Raw genomic sequence first — 8356 nt, forward strand, 5'->3', positions numbered from 1 at the left:
TTGACATCGATTGCCAAAATGGGCGAAAGGTTTAGAAGGCCAATATAGTGAGCGTTCCTCCATAAGTTGTGCATTTCTCATAATTGTGAGTGAAATCAAATGCACATATTCAATGACGAATATTCGGAGGAAATCAAACTATATTGAGGATCAAAGATTGCAAGAGGATATGAAGGTGAGAAAGCTTCGACAAATGAAGCAAGCAATCCAATGACCCAAAAAGAAACACAAGCTTAATAAGAGGCAAGTAAAAACGAAGCTTGTGTCAAAAACAAGTATGAGTGCGTGAAGATGCAAATAGGATAAAATGAGCACTCATACAAATTATTTGTGGAGCCACCAAAGAGATGAACAAGAGTGAAAGGAATGGACTCCAACAAAGATGGATATCAAAAGATATGTACCATCTCTCATGTATATAAGTTTCTCTAAGTGGGCAACATCACGAAGATCATTTATCCACAAAGAAACATGCACACACAAGATAGGTACGAGAGAAGAAGAGCAAGATATCCAAGGTGAAGTAACACAATATACGAATGAGACATTTGCTTTATAGCACGGCCAATGGCTCATATTTATCTCATTGTACATTTAACAACTTCAACCAAAAACACCTCAAAGACATCACAAGAATCACCAAGAGAAGGAAATAGTTGAGATGCTTTGAGAGAGGCAAACAAGTTCAACAAATGAACTAAAACACAATGAGCAAGATGATATACAAGATATACATGCTCAAGGACTTATCTCATTTTAAGAATCTAAACCAAATAGAAAGTAATGAGATAACCAACTCCCAAAGAAAGCAAGGTTCCAAATAAACCAAACCCTCAACGCTTTTCATGATGGCACAAAAGTACCGAAAAGAAAAGGTTTGTCTTCCAAGGTCAAATTCTTGAAACAAGGGAGTGTTCTAGCAAACATAGGAGAGCTCCCCCAAAATTAGTGCACTATTTAGGATTTTGCATTTGAATACAAAATGCACAAATGTGGGATTATTGCTCAACCATGTTTATCAAAACACTAACAAGGTTCAAGTGGAAAAAGGAGATCCAAAAGAAGCAAGGAAGACATATGGGAGTCTAACCCACAAGGACAAATTATTGGCAAGAAATAAGCAATTGAGCACATGAGCCAAGTGTGAGGATGATCCGGAACAATACCACACAATTTATTACCAATTGTCCAAGGACAAGAGGTATTTAGGAAATATCCATATGGTAGTTTGTGAGTATGTCCAAGATTATCTTCACAACAAAGAAAGCATATGGTAAAGTGGGAATTGTTTGAGCACACATGTCAGATAGGAACAAGATAATCTATAATATCAATTCTATGTGACACAACCTCAAGTGTTCACATTTTCTAGGCTTGTAGAATGCACAAAGCATAATACTCCCCCATAATGTGATAAAGACATTTTTCGTGCAAGATGCAAATAAGAACCAAGTGAGATAATTAATGGACATTATAGAATTTTAATTCATCATGTCACACATTTTAGGATTGTGAAATGCACAAAGCATATCACTCCCCCAAAATGGGATAGTCCAATAATTTCTCACATGAGCCAACAACTAAGATATCAATAAGATGCAATAGGCTCAACAAGGAACAATTGTACATGATGTGCCACCCAACATATATAAGCATGTAAGCAAGATAAGCAAGTAGGAGGCACAACATACACAACCACATGCAAGGTACAAAACCAACACATGTAAAAGGGGAGCGAGTAACTTTCAATGTAAAGGAGTTGAGGACTCGTTACCGCAAGGAGGAGCATGGGTAAAGGATGAAAGGAATAGTAACTTGACTTGAGGAAGTGAGAATGATGAAGATCCCCTAAGTCTTCATGAACTAGTCAAGCCTCCATGCCCTCCACTTGTACCTATTGATCAAATTTTGGCTTGATGGTCCCCAACCAAGTTGGGTCCTAAGAAGTTAGTCACAATAGGCTTGGCAACCCAAATGGTTCTTTTTACGAAACCACTTTGAGTGCCAACATATTTGGCAAACACATCGCCAACCTTATCCTTATGTAGAGAATAAGCACCATGGATCAAGATATGGTTGGATGAGTTACCACTAGTGCAAAAGGAGGAGATGTGGCCCTTCTCATGGCATATGTAGCATGTTCTTCTCTTCTCCTTCTTCTCACTTGATTTCTCCACAACGGGAGCCTTGGCTTGATCCTTCTTGGGTAGCGGCCTTTCTTCAAGTCGAGGAAGACCTTGAGCTTGGCCTTGAGGAAGACCATGAGCTCCATCTTGAGGCCGCTTCCCTTGTTTCTTCTCGCCAAGTGGCTTCTTCTTCAAAGGGCACGATCTAACATGATGCCCTTCAATCTTGCACTTGAAGCACACAATCTTGGCGGGGTCCTTCACATGCCCATGGCCATTCTTCCGCTTGTGCGTGGTGGACTTGTTCTTGTTGTTGGAGTTGAATCCAAGTCCACTCTTGTCATTTGGGGATTGCTTCCCTCCATGACCCTTTACAAGGTCCTTCTTCAAGGAAGAGACTTGGGCCTTGAGCTCTTCGATTTCCCCTACATGGTTAGTAACAACACAAGTACTAGAGGAAGTGGAAGCTTCATTGTTAGAGCAACAAGGCAAGGTATGTAATTCACCACAAGATATAGCAATAGCATGGGTGGGTGAATTACTAGCACTAGCACATGGAATTGTAGAGCAACAAGGCATAGAAGGTAGTTCACCACAAGATAAATCAATAGCATGAGTGGGTGAACTAAAAGCACTATCACATGGCAAAATAGCATTTTGAGAGGTAGTGCTAGTACTCACATGAGGCTCACAAGATTTTACCTTTGACATGATAGCCTCATGAGCTAACTTTAGCAAATCATGAGAGACTAGAAGATCATCATGAGAGCTAGAAAGCTTTCCATAATTTTCTTCCAATTTCTCATAATTGCTTGTTAGCAAAGCAAGTTGAGCCCTTAGCTCAACATTCTCCTTCAAGATGGAAGCTTCACAAGAGGTAGAGTTAGTAGCACAAGCATTATCAATTATAGCACAAGGAGAAGGCAACTTAGCAAGCTCTATTAGGTTGAGAGCCTTAAATCGCTCATGACTCGTGAGTTTGATGAGCTCACTCTCAATGGCCCTAGAGCCATTTTGAGAAGCTAAAAATCCTCAAGGAGTTTAGCATGAGCAATTTTTAGCTCATCATTTTTAATTTGAAAATCATGTGCCACCTCTAAAGCTAGCTCTAGAGTAAAGGTCTCCTCAAGAGATTCATTGGTGGTTTGTTGTTCTTCAAGAGCTTCACTAAGAGTTGCAATCTTGTTTGCATACTCGCGCTCATGCCCTTCCATTTTCTCAATAAGTTTTGTGCTCTCAATGGCAAAAGCCAAGATTGTCATGAAGTTAGAGCAAGCAAATTTCTTATCATGAAGAGCATGGAATACTAACTCACCCATCATGTTTAAGGAAGCAACATTAAGTTCTTCCATATCATCATCCTCATCATCACTAGATATATAGGGTTCCAAGGAAGGAGATACCTTAGAAGCCTTAGCCATAAGGCAAGTGTAGGAACCATGAGATGATGAAGAGGATGAAGTAATTGAAGCTCCATCCAAAATCTTGTCTTGGCCCATAGTATCCTTGGTTCCCTCTACATTGTTAGTCACACAAATACTAGAGAAAAGCAAAGTATTTTCATCATGGCAACAAGACAAGGCAAGCATATCATCATGGGATGAAGATATGCAAGGACTACCAACACTAGCATGTGAAGCATTTAGAGTGCTATAAGTGTTCAAGTCCAAAGATGAAACATTGCAATGGGATAGGGATGAAGAATCATCAAGAGAAGGCTCACCATCAACAATGCAATGTTCATCACCACTCACCATATCAATACCTTGTGTCTTACCACACTTTGGTGAAGTGGAAGGAGTGCGATCATCCTCAATGGTCTTGGACCCACCATATGTATCTCGAAGCTTTGTCCAAAACTCATGAGCACTCCGGAAAGGCGCGATGGAGGAAATCACTACATGACTCACAACATGGCAAAGCACTTTAGTAGCTTGAGCATCTAGATAAGAGTTTTTCTTCTCCTCAAAGGTTGGATTTTGTGGATCCTTAGGAGGAGAAAAACCCATATCAAGAATTCGCTCCACATGTGGGTGCATGCCCCTAAAATAATCAAGCATGTATAATTTCCAAGCATCATAATTAGTGCCATCAAATGTAAAGGTGGAAATGTGCACTAATCCTCTAGCCGACGTCATACTCTCTAGGCGGTGAAGCCCAACAAGATAAGAGAGCCCTAGCTCTGATACCAATTGAATGTACTAGGACGTCGCCTAGAGGGGGGGGGGGGTGAATAGGCGGTGTATAAAAACTTCTACTTGAGAGCTAAACTAGGTGGAATAAAACTACACATGTGTTTACTAGTTTAGCTCAAAGCCTATCAACAAGGGGTTTGCCTAAGAGCACCAACAACCTATGCTAGCATGATGAGCAACAAGGTGATAACAAGCTAGGTATAGCACATCAAGCAAGGTAGATATAACAAGGTAAAGCGCATAGGTAAAGGAGCTCGGGTTGAGAAGTAACCGGTGCACGAGGAGACGATGATGTATCCCGAAGTTCACACCCAAGGGTGCTACGTCTCCGTCTCGGAGCGGTGTGGAGGCACAAGGCACTCCAATGAGCCACTAGGGCCACCGTATCTCCTCGAGCCTTTCCACCAAGGGGAAAGCCTCGATCCACTAAGGGACCCTTGAGGGTGGTCACCGAACCCGTACAAGCTTGGGCAAAACCCCAAGTATCAAGCTTGAGGCAACTCCACAACACGGAGGCTCTCAAGTACAAGGCCACAAGAGGCTACAACACGCCACACCGGCAACAAAGCCACCAAGACACCAACGCGCCACAACCGGCTCCAAAACCACAAAGGCTAACACACTCCACAAAGGCCACAACGCCACAAAGGCCACCACGCCACAAAGACGATAAGGCCACTAAGGCTACAAGGCCACAAAGGATACAACACCACAAAGGCAACAACGCCACAAAGGCCACCACGCCACAAAGACGATAAGACCACTAAGGCAAGAACACCACTAAGGTAACAAGGCCACTAAGGCAACAACACCACTAAGGTCAACATGCCCTCTACGAGATCGAAACCCCGGAGAGAACCCAAACCGATGCACCTAATGCAATGGCTAAGAACACCACTAAGATGCCCAAGTTCTTCTCTCCCAAATTCCAACAAAGCTACAAAAGCTATTGGGGAAATAAGGGAGGAAGAACAAATATGTGGAGAAACACCAAATAACTCCAAGACCTAGATCTAGCAAGATCCCCTCACTTGGAGAGGGATTCAATTGGTGAAGCTCTAGATCTAAGTCTCCTCTCTCCTTTCCCCCAAAAATATGCAAGGAATAGTGGGGGGATCAAGAGGAGGAAGAAACAACTCAAGGTCAACAATGGAGGAGAGAGAATGGAGAGGAAGAAGTGGTTGGGTCGGAGGTGGAAGAGGGGTATAAATAGGGGCTCCAAAATATAGCTGTTGGGGCTGAGAAAACGGTCAGATTCGCCCCAAGCGGTACTACCGCTGTGCGAAGCGGTACTACCGTTTTCCCCCCAAAAAGCAATCTGAAAAATGGCCCAAAACCGGTAGTACCGCTCCGCTTGTGTCAAAACTGAGAAAAAGCAAAGCAGATGAGAGAGGAGACAGCAGCAGTAGGGCACATCAAATGGCAGAGCAGCAGCAGACAGCGCAGCATGCATGCATGCGGGTAGCACGTGTGTGAAAGCAAAGCAAGCGGCGGCAGCAGCACCAGCGCGCGCAGCGATTGTGGGAAGCGGCGGGTCAACGCCCAGCTCTCCCGATCGAGCGGGGATGGCAGGAGCGAGCGGGTCGAGCGCGTGGGCACGCGCGTGGGCCATGGGGGCGGCATCCCAGTGCGGAGATGGAGGCGCGGCCAGCTGGGCCGCGGTCTTGGCAGCGCGGCACTGGGCCGGATGGCCAGAGGCGGCCAACGCGGGAAGGGGATGGCTGAGGGAAAAAAAAGAAGGAGGGGATGGGCCGGTAGTACCGGGCCTGGTACCGGCCTGGTACCATAATAGTTACGGTACTACCGGCCTGGTACCGGCCCGGTACCGCTCCGGGTCCAGTAAGCCTGGAAGGGCAGTCCGATACTGGGCCGGAAGCCCAAGCGGTACTACCGCCCCTTTTTTTTCTTTTTCTTTTTCTGCGAAACGGAAAATGCGATAACTCGGGCTAGAAAACTCGGAATGATAAGAAACCAATTTTGCCGGAAAGAGGACGAAGAGAGCTATAACTACACAAGGTGAAAACATGGAAAAGAGTGAGTGTTGATTTTATCATGGTCATAGAGGTGTAACCTCTCAATACGGTATATCGGGAAAATCATCACCCTCGCACAAGCAACATGCGACGCATCCGGAATCCGTTTCCGATGAGCTAGAGCTTGTCATGAGAATGAACACAAGCTCTAACCCATCTCATGGATAAGAACCAAGAACGACCAAGAAACACGATGCAATGCATGCAAGGTTTGAACTCTCTCCGATGATGCGACCTACTATCCTATCGAGCACAAACCTTAACCTTGCGCGTTCCTCTCGAGTCGGCAAGCTCCGTCTTCATCCTCTTCAACCTTGTACATGCCACCGTCTTCCTCCAACGTACACGCCACTGTCTTCTTCGATCTTGTACGCACGCCACCGTCTTCATTCATCTTCTACGCCGTCTTCTCTCTTCATCTTCAACACCGTCTTCGTCTCTCTTTGACACCATTTTCATCGGTGTACTCCGTCTTCTCCATCTTACAACCTTGAGTCCAACACATGGCTATGGACTTGACCTAAGATTGATTCTCAATGCAACCGTTAGTCCATAGGGATTGTCATCAATTACCAAAACCACACATGGGGCAATGGACATGTTCTTACACCAAGATGTCATCGATGAACACTACGACGAATTTGTCGAGGTATTCCATGAAGACCTTGTTCATGAGATTCATGAAGTAGGCGGGGGCATTGGTGAGTCCAAAGGACATTACGGTGTACTCATACTATCCGTAACGGGTGGTAAAGGCAGCTTTAGGAATATCTGATTTCTGACTTTGAGCTGGTGGTATCCGGTACGAAGATCTATTTTGGAGAAAACCTTGGCTCCATTCATCTGGTCGAATAGGTGATACGTCTCCGACGTATCGATAATTTCTTATGTTCTATGCCATATTATTGATGATACCTACATGTTTTATGCACACTTTATGTCATATTCGTGCATTTTCTCGGAACTAACCTATTAACAAGATGCCGAAGTGCCGGTTCTCGTTTTCCGTTGTTTTTGGTTTCGAAATCCTAGTAACGAAATATTCTCGGAATTGGACGAAACGAAGACCCAGGGGCCTATTTCGCCACGAACCTTCCGTAAGACCGAAGAGCATACGAAGTGGGGCCACGAGGTGGCCAAGCTACAGGGCGGCGCGGCCCAAGCCCGGGCCGCGCCGACCTATGGTGTGGGCCCCTCGTTAGCCCCCGACTCTGCCCTTCCGCCTACTTAAAGCCTCCGTCGCGAAACCCCGAGGCGAAAACCACGATACGGAAAACCTTACCGAGACGCCGCCGCCGCCGATCCCATCTCGGGGGATTCTCGGAGATCTCCTCCGGCACCCCGCCGGAGAGGGGATTCATCTCCCGGAGGACTCTACACCGCCATGGTCGCCTCCGGAGTGATGAGTGAGTAGTTCACCCCGGACTATGGGTCCATAGCAGTAGCTAGATGGTTGTCTTCTCCTCATTGTGCTTCATTGTTGGATCTTGTGAGCTGCCTAACATGATCAAGATCATCTATCCGTAATTCTATATGTTGTGTTTGTCGGGATCCGATGGATAGAGAATACCATGTCATGTTAATTATCAAGTTATTATCACATGTGTTGTTTATGATCTTGCATGCTCTCCGTTTCTAGTAGAGGCTCTGGCCAAGTTTTTACTTTTAACTCCAAGAGGGAGTACTTATGCTCGATAGTGGGTTCATGCCTGCATTGACACCTGGGACAGTGACAGAAAGTTCTAAGGTTGTGTTGTGCCGTTGCCACTAGGGATAAAACATTGGCGCTATGTCCGAGGATGTAGTTGTTGATTACATTACGCACCATACTTAATGCAATTGTCCGTTGCTTTAGCAACTTAATACCGGAAGGGGTTCGGATGATAACCTCGAAGGTGGACTTTTTAGGCATAGATGCAGTTGGATGGCGGTCTATGTACTTTGTCGTAATGCCCAATTAAATCTCACTATACTTATCATGTCATGTATGTGCATTGTTATG

Source organism: Lolium rigidum, chromosome 5 (assembly GCF_022539505.1).
Source record: "Lolium rigidum isolate FL_2022 chromosome 5, APGP_CSIRO_Lrig_0.1, whole genome shotgun sequence".
NCBI lineage: Eukaryota > Viridiplantae > Streptophyta > Magnoliopsida > Poales > Poaceae > Lolium > Lolium rigidum.